This window comes from Arvicola amphibius, chromosome 8 (assembly GCF_903992535.2).
Source record: "Arvicola amphibius chromosome 8, mArvAmp1.2, whole genome shotgun sequence".
Classification (NCBI taxonomy): domain Eukaryota; kingdom Metazoa; phylum Chordata; class Mammalia; order Rodentia; family Cricetidae; genus Arvicola; species Arvicola amphibius.
In genome coordinates this window covers 117,696,474-117,712,542 of record NC_052054.1, presented here as the reverse complement: position 1 = coordinate 117,712,542, position 16,069 = coordinate 117,696,474, and positions in this window count along the sequence as shown.

Below are 16,069 nucleotides of genomic sequence, written 5' to 3'. Positions count from 1 at the left end.
ACCATAAGGACAGTGTTCATTCTAGGTCACCCGCACTTCCTCCTGTCCTAATAATTGACCTGGGGGGAAAGGGAAGAGCAATGATTATATATGAACTTTGCAGGTGTGTGCCTGGCTCTCGTCAGCCTAGAAAGAAATACACTGGTCATAAAGAAAAGCTGCTGACAATGAGCCCTTAGGAAGTCGGGGGGTTCTTCCACCAGATAATGTTAAAACAAAGAATTTCATTGTTTGGTTACCGGCCTCCTAAAAATGGAGGGCTGGAAAGAATGATGCCCCACCCCCGCCAAACTTTGTCAGACCCATAATTCCACTGCACTTTGTTTCCCAACTCAATACCTGTCTCCATTCTGTGGGACTGGCGGCTTTGCTGGACACTGGGTACAAACATCTGGAAAGCAGGTGCTTGATTTTGTAGGTGCCGGAGGACGCACAGCTGAGCCCCACAGCTGAGGAGACAAGGGAGGAAATGTCTTATATTGATGTAGCACCTTCCATTCTCTCCCCAAGCCCCCATCAACAGGGAAGTGACTGGGGTCGGCAGGGGGTTATTGGGGGGCCACCAGCTGTGGAGCAGCTGCACAGGGGAGCATGGGAGTTCTCACAAGGAGAGCAGGAAGTGAATGAACCCGGGAGTGCAGACAGCCTCAGAGGGAGGGCTGGGCAAGTGCAGGGGGGAGGCTAAGCCCTGGCAGGTCTGTTGCTCTAAGGAAGTCCTGGTTAAAATCAGAAAGCTGTTAGTGTTACTTCTCCTTGGGGAAGACAAAAGAGAGAGGCAAACGACCTTTGTCTATAATTTAAGGTGAAACCGCACACGGGCGCCATTTGTCTGTTTCTCCACTCCAGTCCCTGCGCCTACCTGAAGCTGGTTTTGCCAACTAACTCAGCTGTGCGGATGGCCTAGGTCTGCGTTTCCTTTGGAGCCTTTTAACTCTCACCCAAGTCCTCAGGATACCTGGAGGCAAGGGAATGAGTGAGGCCTGCTGGGCTGTGGGAGGTTTCTCCTGCAGGCACACCAACATGAAACACACTCTGATTATGAGGCATGAGCCTGTCAGAGTCATCTTAGAAACCCACAAAGGGCAGGTCTACCCCATCCCTGCAGGACCCCTAGGCCCTTCACCACTCTTCCCAGAAAGAACAGCTTCTACTGTAGCACCATGTCACTCCCACAGCAAGGCCCTGGAAACATCTCTGTCAGCCTCACTGATAAGGCTTGTGTCCCTCTTTTCCTCCTATTCTGAGACAGGCAGAGTCCCCTGGTGGGTGTAGGCTATTAGCTGAGGAGGCGTTAAATTGCTAATGTGCTCATCTTGCAAGCAGGAGGACCCAAGTTTGATCCTCAGAACATGGGCAAAAGAAAGGGAGATGGGGGGAGGGGAGCCCAGCATGATGTCACTTGTTGTAGTCCCAGTTCTTGGGAGGCAGAAACAGAAGAATTCCTGGGGCCTTCTAGCCAGCTAGCCTAGCTGAAGGGACAAGGTGCTGACCAGTGAGAGAGCCTGTCTCAGAAATAAGGTGGACAGCATGGATGGCACATGAGATTGACCTCTATCCTCCACACAGATACATATTCACCTGGGCACACACATGCATGCGTGCGCGCACACGCGCGCACACACACACACACACAGGTTTTAATTTCGATCCTCCATCTTTGTGCGAAGTTAAGAATAAAGTGTGATACACATTATACAACCCTCTGTAGGCTTTACAGCATCTTAGCAGTTTGTGAATGTGAGCTCACTTTATTATATTGTTTTTGAGATGATAATAGAATCACAACATTATTCCTTCCCTTTCCTCCCTCCAAGCCCTCCCAAATACCCCTCCTTCAAATTCATGGCCTCTTTGTTTCTTTAATTATTGTTGCATGCATATGCATATAATATATATATATATATATATATATATATATATATATATATATATATATATATATATATTAGTGTGTGTGTGTGAGAGAGAGACAGAGACAGAGAGACAGAGACAGAGAATGTAAGTGTATATGTGATTAGATATGCCTAAATACAACTTGCTCAGTCTGTGTAATGTTACTTGCAAGTATGTTTTCAAGGCTGACAATCTGGTGCTTCCCTGGGGGAGATTATTTCTCCTACCCTCAGCATTCCTTAGTTCTTTGTGTAGAGTTGAGGCCTCACGGCCTTTCCTATCCCCTTCGGTTTGCCCATTGGGGTCCTCCTCATTCAGCTCGTATTAGGGAATTATATTGGTAAGATTTTACATGCTGACATTCCTAGGCAACACAGTCTCAGAGCAAACCCCTAATCCTACAGTTCTTACAACCTTTCTGCCCCTCTTTTTAATTGTCCATTGGGACTGGGCTCCACAACTCTGCATTTTGATTGGTCATGGTGAAAACTACACTTATCTGTGGATATAAGAACAAGTATTTAGAATGTTGTTACAGATTGTGCTGGTTTAGTAAATTAATGGTTGTATTTCTCTTCCAATAGCCATGGCTGCACTAAAACTGAATAATTAACTAGGTTTCTAATACCAGGAATGGTTTCTTTCTTGTTGAGTAAGCCTTAAGTCCAATTAGAGAGGTTTTGGTTACTACCATGTAGAGGTGAGTTCTCAGTGAGTTCGAGGCCAGAATACAGCAAATTCTAGACCAGCCAGGGCCACATGCTGATATATTCCACTGCTGCCCCCTTACAGTTATCACGCTGTGCTAGACTTGATACGATTCATGGGCATCATAGATGGGCAGGACTGCTGGCTGCTTCCTTCCTTTGAAAGCTTGCATGGTGCTTTCTGGTATGACAGCTAGTCTTCAGGGAAGACACAGACAAGTCAGCTCCACTACAGGGGTCTCTGGGCCCTGTTTCTAACATAATGTCCTTAGCAATAGGAACTTAGCTTCCTCTCTGAGGGAGACTAAGGGCAAATGGAACAGGATGTATGTTTTGGGAGTTTCTTAAATAGCCCAGGCTAATAACTCAAAAGAGGGGTTTCCATGTCTGCTTTTGGAGTTTTTTGTTAGGTCGTCTTCGGCCCTTGGAGGGAGCACCATCAGCCCAGATGAAAAAAGTTTATTAAAACTATGTATGTGTGTTTATACCTGTGATTACACATATTATAGGGATTTTGTAAAAAGTTGATAGTATATGATTCCTTGCAGATTTTTTAGATATCCTTATTGTTATCTTACCTCCCTCCACCCTTCCTCTGTATTTACAGCCTCCCCATTCTTAAAGAGCCCCTCCCCCTTCTCCTGTCTGATCACTGTACTCTGTGGTTCCCCTCTCTGATGCTCCTACCCCATCCTGGACGTGGTCCCACAAAACTGCCCCAGTTTCTTCAGTTTCTCCAGGCTCCAGGCTATGTGCTCACACCTGGAGATTTAGAGCGAAAAGTCACAAACACTTTATAAGGCAACTCCTATTGCTATCCCATTGGACAAATAGGTCAAGTTAGGACCAAGAGGCAAAAGAACTCCCCAGGACACAGGCTTGGCAGGATCAGAGGTGGGATTTCAACCCGGGTGGTCTGCTTCCAAGTATGGGACCATTGTGACCCCAACCGCAGTGACAGTTCCATTTCTTGTCACTTACCAGTCACCTCCTTACAGCTGGAGAGAAAATACAGTTTACAATCCATGTAAGTCAACACTCCAACATCTGTTTTCCTATACTAAGTAACAGTGCATTTCCTGGACACTGTTAAATAGTGCGATACTATATAAGCTTTTCCTCTGAGCCGATGCCACTAGAGAAGAGAAAGGGACAAGACAAGACAAAGGGAAGACACATGGAAAAGTGAATTCTGCTTCAAAAACACTACTCTGGAAGTGACCAAGTTTTAAAGAGCTGACTAAGAGACTTTTAGGAAGAACATTTATCAAAGTTTAAATCGTCAGTAAATGGCATGTGCACATTTAATTTTTAAAAAAGAAAACTGTATTTCTAAACATCTGAATCGAGTAGTACTTTTATCTGGGACATGTGTCCCTTACCAGCTACTAAATCAAAATGTGCCCTCTGGAAACAAAACAGAACACTTCCCCAGTTGGGGGAAGAGGGAGAAAATGGGGGTCATAGAAATTCCTAGTAGAACCATCAGACAGCAAAACCTTTTTCCATTGTGAAAAGTAAAACTTATATATTACCACCCCAGACCTCTCTCAAACGTTCCCTGCTTGAATGTCTTGGCCTATGGACTACAACATAATTTTATCAAAATCCTTACTCTTTGACCCCATCAGAGTAACCCCCGTCCTGTGTTCTCTGCCTGCCTTAGTCTGTTGTTATTATAACAAATGACCCGAGGCTGGGTACTTTTTAGAAAAAGGGTAAAGAAGAGTTAGTAGCATGAAGGAGGTAACTCAGAGTCTCCTGAATGAATATAAATCACAGCACAAAACTGTACTGAACGGTCTCACGTTACCACAGGCTAAGTCAGAAGAGAATACTTCCAGGAAAGCAGGGTCCGCCCTGCCTTTGAATCCTGAATCTATTGCCAGATCTCCTACTTAGAGAGATTTATTGAACCTCCCCTTGCCTCCATTTTATCAACAGTAACTGAAAATAGGCTTATATTAGTGCAACTCCCTAGACTGAAGTGAGCGTTAGAGTTGTACACTTGTAAGGAAGACACACTTAAGAGTATGTGTGGCCAATAGCACACTCAATAAATAGTACTTGCTAGTACCTGCCTCATACAGGCCACTTACAGATGACTACTCTAATACCTCTCTCAAAGACCTGTTTAAAAACAGAAAGATGCTCTCGAGACTAGAAGAAGGCAGTGCACCGAGTAAAGCTTCCTTGTACTCCATGTGACAAGGACAGGACGTATTCCCACACCAAGTCCTACAGCCTCCCCCTTCTGTGGCTTCCTCGTCAGACCCCAAGAGCAGGCACCATATCCATGCTTCCTCATGTTCCTTTCCACTCACAAGACTTCCCAGGGTAGAACTAATGAAGAATGACTGGAGCTAAGCCCCTTGTGGGGACCTAAACGACACAGCACAGGATGTACTTGGCATGCGTCTAGGGAGGTGAGACACAGGACCAATGTATCCACAGCTTCTACACTGATTCAGCTGCCCTTCCCCTTGGGGAACGCTGACATCTTAATTACCGCCTTCTTCAACAAGGATTTTAGAATTTTCCAGAACAAGATGAGGAATTGGTGGCCATCGAAACAGCTGAAAGACACACTGCATCTCTTCATGTACCATGTTGGTTTCTGCCAGCCCTCTCTTAACAATAATTACCATGACGGCAAGAGCCGAGTAAGTTGCTGAAATTAGAGAAGGGTAAAGTGGGGCCACAGTAGGGAAGAGGTCCCTACTCTCATCAAGGAGAGACCTGGAGGCCCAGCATCTCACCAGCTGCAGGTCAAAGGGCAAGCAACCCACCTCACACAAGAGAAGTCTTGTACAGCATGGTCCCCACATAGGGTCCTTCACTCCTTGGGTGACTCGCTGAGCACACACAGAACTGAGGCTCCTAGAAGCCCCTTCAAACCACATGTCCCTCAATCTCAGAAGCTCACCTCTCTCTAACAGTCACAGAGCTCTTTACACTCTGTCCTACACAACATGTATAAAGTAGGTGGCTGGAGGAATCTCCCAGGATGAGCCACTGCCCCAGCCTCCCGGGTACTTCTGGTGCCTTTGTAGAGATGAGTAAGATGAGTATAACAGAACCTCGGAAAGAAAGACCTACACTGTGTCTTTCCTCCCTGCTCCCCGTCCCATTAGCCTCTCTTCCCCACCGTGACAGGTTATTTCACACAAGCAACTTAAGGCAGGGTTTCTTTGGACTCAGGCTTAGGAAACCATAGCCCGTCAAGATAGAGAAGCCACAGTGGAGTTCATGGCCACAAAGCATGGGGCTGGAACTTCTTGCCTATTCATAGACCAAAAAATAGAGCTTAGACTGGAAGCAATCCCACTTCTCAAGGACCTGCTTCTTCCAGCTAGGACCCTCCTCCTAAAAGTCCCGAAATGGCACTAACATCTGGAGACAAGTGCTCCAACCCATGAAGGTGTTTCACAGCCGAACTTCCGGGCTCTTTCAGCTGCCTTTCTTATATTACGTGGCACTAACTGCCAAGAGGTGGAACAGCCCACAGTACCCTAGGCCCTCCTCCATCAATTAGATCTTGTTCAGCCATGTTCATTGCTGCTCTATTCATAACAAGCAGAAACTGGAAACAACCTAGATGTCCCTCAACAGAAGAATGGATGAGTGGGACAATGTGGCGCTTTTATACAATGGAGTGTTACTCGATTGTTTAAAAAAGGAAAATGGCACCCTAAAATTTGCAGGTAGATGGATGGAACTAGAAAAAGAAAATCATCCTGAGTGAGCTAACACAGACCCAGAAAGATAAATCTGGTATGTATTCACTCATATTTTCACAGTACTCATTAAGTAAATGATAACCAAGCTACAATCTATAGACCCGGAGAGGTTAGGTATACAGGAAGGGACTAAGGGGAACACACAGATCTCCCTGCAAGGGGGAAATAGAATCAGTTTTATGAGTGGGAGGACTGGGGGCAGGGTAGGTATGGTAACAGAAGGATCAGGTGATGAGAGGAAGGGAAGATGAGTTTGAGGGGGGGTTGGGGGAGACAGCTAGAATTGCAGGGCATTTGAGACATGGTATAGAAATCTAGTGCAGTGGAAACTTCCTAAAACATAATGAAGTCTCCAAATAATAGGGGAGACAGAGTCCCAACTGACCATCTCTTGTCACCAAATGAAGCTACCAGTACCAGGACTAGGTTACATCCAATTGAATTGTTGACCAAAGCAGTCCCCAAACAACCAAAGCAGTTGCCAACACAATAGATTTCTCTCCCCAAACTGACAACAGGGCCCCATTTCTGAAGACAACGCCCACACAGCTCTCTGAACATGGAGAGGTCAAGCTGGTGCCTCCATAGAGCCCTCACTGCTGTGTTCTAGTGTCTTTGCTACGGGAAGGCACTCTGTAAGCTACCAAATAGGAATGTAAGCACCAGTCCAGCCACAAACCCTGTGATCTTCAAGGCTGTCCTGTCTGCAAAATATGCTAGGGTAATGGTGGCCCAAAGCTTGTGGGAATAATGAATCAAGTCAAATCTGATTTGACTTACACCTCATTCCACAAGATGGAACTCAAACTTGACAATGCTTGAGTGGCCTAGAACCAGAGACTAAATAGCCCAGAGACCTAGGGTAAAACCAAATACTACTGGTCTTAAAACTAAGTAGGAATAAAATTAGTTTTGTGATATTTTGCTACACTTATAGATCAAAGCCTCATCCATCCATCATCAGACAATTCCTCCTACAACAGATGGGAACAGAGACCCACAGCCAGACATTACCAAAAAAGAGAGAAAATACCTGGAACACACAGTTCTAAATGGGATGTCTCCATCAAATCCCTCCCCTCAGAGCTCAGGAAACCCAGCAGAAGAGGAGGCAGAAAGAGTATAAGAGCCGGAGGAGATGAGGGACACCAGGAGAACAAGACCTTCTAAACCAACTGAACAAACCTCATATGAACTCACAGAGACTAAATTAGCAAGAACAGGCAGGGCCTGCACGAGTCTGCACCAGGTCCTCTGCAGATATAGTATAGTTTTCAATTTAGTGTTTTTATGGGACTCCCTAGTGTGTGAACAAATCTCTGATTCTTGTGACAGCTCTTGGACTATTTTCCTTCTGTTGGGTCGCCTTGTCCAGCTTTGATGTGATGGGTTTTGTTTTTATCTTGTTGTATTTTATTTTGTCATGTTTGGTTGTTATCTCTTAGAAGCCTGTTCTTTCCTAATGAGAGCCAGAAAGGGAGTAGGTTCAGATGGGAGGGGAGGTGGGGGGGGAGCTGTGGGTGGTTATAGGGACGAGAAACAGCAATCAGGATATACTGTATGGGGAAAGAATCTATTTTTAATAAGAGGGGAAAATGGGAAAAAGAAAATGTACCACAGACATGCCCATGGTCAGTCTGATGAAGACAATTCCTCAAATGTGGTTTCCTCTTCCCAGGTGTATCTAGTTTATGTCAAGTTGACCAAAGCAAACCAGCACAACCCCCTGAATATAGTCCTCATTAAATAATAAATGGCAATTGATGGATGAATGAAGTCTGGCTTCCTAAAACTTTGAAATGACTCTGATGCATGTTCCCCACAGAATCCTTGATGCCACCAATAGAACTGAGCCTCAGCTGCCCTTAGTATCTACCTCATTACCACACATTCTGCAAGATTCTATTTTCTGTGTTGTATGTACACCTCAACTCCTGTTCCCTACGCTCACCTCTCACCAAAACCTCTTGCATTCAAAATCTGGCCTCAAAGCTGGCTTTGGAAGGGGTCCAGCCTGACAGATCTGTCCTCCATTAGAATTTAATGATATGGGATTAATATATTATTAAATGACTATTACATAGTGGGATTGTACTAGGGGCTCTTCATACATCATCTTAATGTTCCTGCTAGGTTCTTACTACTGGCAACTACATCAATCAGGTCATAAAAGAAGGCTCAAAGAAGTTAATCAAGTTGCCCAAAGGTACCCAACTAGAAGACAAATGGCAGAGGTGGGTATTAAGCACTAATTAGCCATAAAAGGTACGTGGTTTGCTGCCCTGAGATGTTTAAATGAGCAGTTAGAATAATGGGGATGTGACGCTACAGGAGCTCTGATGCCAGCATTAGAGAGGCTCATGGGAAGAGATGCAAAATCGTAGCAAGCTTTGGCAGCCTCTAACTGTGACTTCTCATCATGCCCCCTCCCTGAGTATGGCAGACCATCACACCAAATCCAAGCACAGTTCAGTACCCAGACATTCCTCTCTCCCGGTCTGTTTCTACCATCCTTTCCTCACAAGCTTAACTTAACCTCCAGTCTCAGACAGAAAAGATTTGCTGGAAAGAGAGGAGAATCTGAAAGGGAAGGAGGAGCCAAGGGAGTGAAGAGAATGTCAGTTTCTCTATTCTCTCTTTGCTTTCCTCCTGGGACCATAGACTGGCTTCCCATGTGGAAACTGCTGGAAGTGCTGTTGGGGATGGGAACTCTTAACAGAGTTTGCTCTGCAGAAAATCCAGATGGGTCTTCATGGAGCAGAGCCACCTCCTTGCCTGTTCCAACCCACCACTGGGTAAGTCCAAGCGAGAAACAGCCATCAGGAAATAGCCTTCCTTAAGCCGGACCAGCAATAGAGTGTGATCCCAAAGGGCCAGATGTTCTGAGGGTTGCAGTTCTGGAGGCCATGTTATGCACATTCTCTCTCTCTCTCTCTCTCTCTCTCTCTCTCTCTCTCTCTCTCTCTCTCTCACACACACACACACACACACACACAGAGCCAACCTTCGCACTACAATGAAGAAAACTTCCTTTTACTGAAGGGATTCTCACAGTCTCAAAAAAAAAGGTTTTATGGGTCCATTCCTTGTGTCTAAGCTGGTGTCTCCCTGCAGAATCCAGAGACAAAGCTAAGCATGGTCTGGGAAAGCCCCATGGAGAAGGGAAGTGAAGAGGCAATGAAGCCACTGAAGCCTCTGCTGTGAGTACCGCTGTTTTGGTAAGCCATGCCTCTGCTGAGCTGTTCCTTAAGTGCTGCTTAGCTTCCCAATTCTGTGGCTGACCAACCAGGGAGCAGGATTTATTCATCTTGTGCAGACAGGAAAGCCTCACATGCAACCTGGAACATAGTAAATGTTCAATAATGTTGTGTCAACTAAACTAAATTGAACTTCTCTGGTCCTGGAAGTGCTTGTCTCTGTAGGGAGAGATGGAGACGCTCTTCCAACACAAAGGCTTCCTCTAAGGAGCTGATCATCAGTGGCATCTCTCAAAGAGGCCAAACAAAGTCCTATTTGGCCTTGGGATGGGTGGAAGAAACCCTCCTATTCTCACACTTTCTCCTTTGAACTCAGCTGAATCACAGGACAGAAAACCACAAGCTTCATAGGTATAATCTAATATCTCAAGTACCCAAGATCTGGTACATGGACTGAGGTATCCCATTTTCCCATCAGCAAAGAAGATATTGAGTTCAATCAGTTCTGAAAGCCCAGTTGTGAAGACCAGATGTGGAAATATCGGTAGATATGGAAATGGGGATCAAATTTATCCCTCATCTGAGTACAAACTGGTACCATGTTTATTGTTTTTGCTTGGTCTCTGTCCTACTTGGAGTCACTGCCTAGAAGGTGGCAAGGAGACAGGTGAGAGACATAGTTCCTAAGATTCCAAAGTTGGTCACTTGCTCTAAAGGTAAGGAGTTCTATCTCTGCATAGGGCACACAGGAGCAGTGGTGACATGGAGAATGTCCCCCTCTGCTTCCATGGCACCATATACTTCTCTGTACTTCACCTTCCCGACTTTGACTTCCTGACTACTGTCTTCCTGACATGGTTCCATTGGAACCATGCAAAGCAAAGCCCAGCCTCCTGTCACGTGGGAGTCCTTCATTATGCTGGTCCGTTCCCTCTCCACTTGACCTCACTATTTGGTTGTTGTCCTACTTAAAGCATGTCTCTCAGAACTGAACATACTGCTTCTGAAATTGCGCCCCTCCCGTTACCATTCTGGAAGGTTAAATCCAAAGAGCTTTAGCAAGACTTCCTGAAAGTCAAGAGGACAGGCACATAAACAAATGTCATCTGCTTCAGCCCGAAGCTAGGACTATTGTCAGTGGTCACAGAGTCGTCCCCCCTCCCTGCCCCAGGTTCTGCATCTCATTGCATCACCCCAGTGGCTCCCACCCCTCATCTGTCTCCTCTCCAAGGACGGCTTTGAAGGAGAGGTTCTCTGGGCCCTCGTGCTGGATGGCCACCCTGCAGTCTGGGAGGCTTCTATTTCCAGCCACCCCTCTTGCACAAGTGGAGATCCGGCCAGCCCACCGGACTCTCTCGGGATGGGAAGCTCTGGGAGAGGCCAGATTGTTATCACTGTCAGATACAATTTCCTCCCCCGACACTGCCCTCCGCCAGCCCGCAGTGTCCATCTGTCTTGGAAGCGGTGAGGTCCCAGCTGAGTATTTTTAGCAGGGCCTTGGTTGGTCTGGAGTTGCTTCCCGCCAGGGCTGTCAGCTCTGTCCGTTCCTCTCCTCTCTGTCTGAGCTAAGATCTCTAATGGTCTGGAAAGCACATGCAGGGCTGAGTGTCCCTTGGAACTGCGAGATGCTGCCCTCCCTCCCCAGCTCCTCCTGCAAGGGTGGCTTGTCCGGTTTTGACTTGCTTCAGGTGTTTTGTTTTCAGTTGTTGGGGGTTTTGTTTTAGTTTGGCTTGGTTTGGTTTTTTGTTTGTTTTGTTTTGTTTTTGGCCTTTCTTATTGTCCTGTTATTGTTTTGGAAAAAGAATAATGTGCCACTTCTCCCACCTCATGGAAAAACTAGGATTTATTAAAGATTTCCTGGGGTCTGGGAAGTTGCACAGTTTGCTTATGACAGCTGAGTATGATCTTTTGGATCTTGGGCCTCAGTTTACTCTCCTGAAAAGCAGAGGGTCTACTTTATAATTTTTCCAGCTCTTTTTTACTTAGCATTGTCTTTGATTTAGTCAAGATCTGATAGCAAGGTAGGCCAGAGTCCCTATCTCCCTGGTGACATTTAAAGTTTTTGGTTTTCAACACATATCAAAATAAACAACCTTCCATGGGTAGTATATAGGATCAAAGAGCCTGGATTCAAAACCTTCCTCGACCATAAGCTAGTTCCACAAACTGGACGAACTACTGAACCTTAGTGTACCTCAGTTTCCTCATTGTTAACTGGTAATGATAACAGTACCTGGAATGATATTCCAGGAGAGAGTCATGAGATTTTTTTTTTGAGACAGGATTTTTGTGTTGCTTTGGAACTTGCCCTGGAACTAGCTCTTGTAGACCAGGCTTGCCTCAAACTCCCAGAGATCTGTCTGCCTCTGCCTCCCAAGTGCTGGAATTAAAGGCATATGCTACCACTGCCCAGCAAGTCATAAGAATTTAATAAACTAATTCATCTCAAATCCTTACAACTCAACACAAGTTGACTGCTTCCATCCGAAACCGCATCAGACACTCTATCACCAAAATTGGGGAGGCCATGAAATAGAGAATTGGGGACAGCATCCAGAAGTTAATATGGGAAAAGGGTGAGGGGTGGCATTAGCTATTACTTTTGCCCCACTGCATATTGAGTGTTTGCAAACTTGAACTGTAAAGTCCTTTCATCTATTCTGAGTCAGCAGGTCCACACACTGTAGACCATACCAGACATGGGAGCCTTTTACTTATTGGAGTCAAGTGAACAAGGGCAATTGGGAGGCTTGGACTCTATATCCATTGGTCTCATGACACTAATGACTCACTTCATTCTCCAGTGTATATGCCAAACAGAAAAGGGTTGTAAAAGTCCCTGAAGTTTCTAGCTTCTCACATAGTTCTGCTCCAAGACAGGGTCAAGTTCCTTCTCTGAGATATTACAGGAGCATTTCTAAGCAGGTAGAGGAAGTGTGAGCACATGGCAAGCACACATGATGTCTCCATAGTTCCCACCACTGCGATCTGGATCTTAGACTGAAGCTGAGGAGGGGTCACCTGGGCATTTACTTAGAATCAGTAGAGCCATCTCTCCTTAGTCCTTCTCCAAAGGGCACGAGGAAGAACAGGAGCCATTTTCCCCCAGCAATGCCATCAAGTGGCTGTTATCTAATCAATGGCTGCCCATCCAGCTGCACCCAAATAAGAATTTCCACTAACAGGACCTGGAATTCTATGAGTGCCCTTAGGCAATACTGTCATAAAGTGCTCTTTAAAAACCCAATGCCGAAAAATAAGAATGCATATGAACAGCCTATCTCTCTCAGAAAGTGCCATCAACCTGGCCAGCTAATCCCCAACTTGAAATCTTCCACACAGAGGGTCCTTAATTCATGTTGTGAGTCAAGCAGAGACAAAAAAGGTCTGCCTGTTTCTCCAGCAATTTATGTAAGGAATAGGAGGTGGGGAGACAGATCCTCAGAGAGGTCTTTACAATACAATTCCGCACTTGAAGCATAACAAGGAGTGGGTGAACAGAAGGGCAAGAGAGAAGTGGTGTGGTAAGGAGCCCAGCCCCCAGAAACACATGTGCCTACGTGTGAACTCCAACCCCACCACTGACCCTCTGAGTCCTGTGTGTTTCATCTCAGCTTCTTATTTTTGCAGTGTATTGGTGCGGGAGAATTGTCTGTAATCTGTCAATCATGTTTTAAATAAAACACTGATTGGCCAGGCAGGAGGTAAATGTGGGAAAACCAGACAGGGAGTAGAAATGATGTAATGAGAACAGGAGAATTCTGAGAAGGAGGAAGTTGATTCTTCCCACTCCTACCCAGACCACCGAAGCAGCAGGATGTGATCTGCCCCACTGGAAAAAAGGTACTGAGCCACATGGCTAACATAGATCAGAAAAATGGGTTAATTAAGATGTAAAAGTTGCCAGTGAAAGGCTAGAGCTAATGGGCCAATCAACTTTATAACTTATAGAGATTTCTGTGTTATTTCTTTGGGGCTTGCTGGCTGTGGGGTACTGGGCAGGACAGAAACCCAAACAAGCGGGCCTGGCTCCTTCATGTTACAGTGTATTGGATGTTCATGTAACCCAGCTAAGTTACCTGACCTGGAGCAGAACCCAGCACACACTAGACACTTGCAGACTGCTGGCCTCTGATGACTTGTCTTTGTGCTTTAGTGATGAAACTGTCTGCCAGGACGCCGCAGGGACAAATATTATCTCTTATCAGGAGCTATTGTTAACTGTGGTTGTCAAGGTGAATAGCATATTCATCTAGATGTCTGAGAAAAGAAGATTGTGTTTTATATCCCATTGTTGGACTGAAAATAAGATTCTATCCTCTGGGGACTTTGAAGGCTATTTGTTTTGGCCCTTCAGAAACTTCTGGATCCCTTGGAGCAGCATGCCCTGGAAACAGAATGCCTTGCTTTCCCAATGGTGGTATGGCCCTCCAGGTTCTTCCTCCCCAGCCGAGGGGTCCCACATGGTCTGGGATAGAGGCCAGCATCTCCTCTCTTGGAGACATGTCAGTCCAAGATGCCAGGACAAATGGCCTTATTTGTTCGTTCTCTGGCAGCTGAGTCTCTACTGTTAGAAAGTTCTTTCCCACGCATGAGTCCACAGCCAACTCCCTTGCCCACAAAACCGGGGTCGTAAGGTCAACAACAATGATAGGACAGCTATCCTTTGCACATGCTTCATCCTATACCTCCAAATATTTGCTCTCATATCACTTTCTCTGTGAGAGCCAGCTGACCACCCTCTTCAAACTGCAATGCTCACACCCCAGGCCTGTATTCTCCTGCAGCAGCCATGATGATGCCCCCTGCAGATCTCCAGCCCTCCCTCCCCTGCCGGCAGCATGGTTGGTCAAGGACCTCATGCGCTGAGCTCTGCAGTCAGTCACTGCATTTAAGAAGCCACCACATTTGCTCCACCATTGCTCCCAGCCAATGATAGAGTATGTCAAGAAGACATGGAGCTCTTGACCCCCACCTTCCACAGTCTCTAGCATACTAAATCCTGCACTTGTTATATTTCCTTTTAATTTCTACTTCAACCCAAAGACAGGCTTTCTAAAGCTGTATCATTCATTAATGAATCTCAGGCACCTGCAAAATAACACACCATGAACATTTCTGGACTATGCAATGTCTGCCTTACAGATGGGGAAATGGGGCTTACGGCATTTAAATGATTCTCCCAGGTAGCTCAGTCAGTGAGTGATGAGGCTAAGAATAGGACCTGGCCTTCCTAACCCAGTGTCTCATCTTCTCTCTCATCAGTATTAATTCTCTTTTGTTCTTTGTTGTCTGTTCTGTGTCTCTCTACCCGCGGACCCTTCTCTTTGTCCCTCTCTTTCTTCCGACATTACTAACTTCTCATGTTAGGTGTGTGTGTTCCTCACCCCCACTGAGCTTAAGATGGGTCAGTGTTGCTCAGAAAGGAGGGACTCGGGAAAGGACAGAATGGAATGGGAGAGATGATGACATCTTTTATCTTTGAAAGCACAGAACCAAAGATGCTGCAGACAAGGGAAGGACAAGACCAAAGAGAAAATGCCCCTGCCTGGGGTTTCACTAGCAAGACCAACCTTGCTCCTCGTGGGGTTTGTAACCTGTGTATAATCCTTTAACCTTTCTTCCTTCCTGGAAATGTCATCTTCACTTCAGAAATTTCACATCCACCTTCCTTACATTCAGAAAGAATAAATGACTTAGTGGATTGGAACATACATTCCAGGTGGAAACAAAAGCAAGTGTCCTTAAGGGAGAATGGTTAGAGCCAGGGAGCCTGAGAACTCCTACCAGGTTAGGGTCTACCTCACACTACTTTGTCCCTCCTGGGTTGCCATCCATTTGAGTAGGAGGGGGCCTGGAGGTGGGAGAGAGACTTTTATCCATCCTGTAGGATTTGTGCAACAATAGGGTATTTTTAGGCTCTAAATGTGGGAGAGGTAGGGAAACATGAGCCAGGGGTGGGCAGGAAGCTCTTTTCCTGGAATCCGTGAGGGATTTGCTGGAGGTCCTGAGTGCACACTTGGCACAGAGAACACTGAAACTCAGGTAGACAGCAGAAAGTGAAGGGGGTTCTGGAGAGTGCCATCAGTGGGTTTGTGGCCTGAAAAAAGAGGCCATGCCCACACACGGCACTGTTAGAGTCCCAGACAACCCATCAGGGTCAGGAGCGGGCTTTGGCCTTGCCCAGAGCCCTCCCAGAAGGGTCTTGGGCCCTAGAGAGAGTAAGTGAGCAAATACAGGTATGGTGTGATGTTCCTTTTCCAGTCACTTTGGGTGACAAAGTGTTTCACCTGTGACATGCATTCTGCTCAGCCCAGCACCCAACAGAGGTCACAACGAGCATACTTTCTAAAGGATCAAGAATTACCTCATAGCAAAAACCTCTGGTTCAATGGAAAGGGCTGTCCTGGCCCTCAGGTGGTCACCACTGACTTACAAGATGGCATATGGACTCCCACCTGCTCTGAGATCAAGGAACTCACAGTAAGCGATACGGCTTAAAAACTTGATGGATGACATGGAATATGAACAA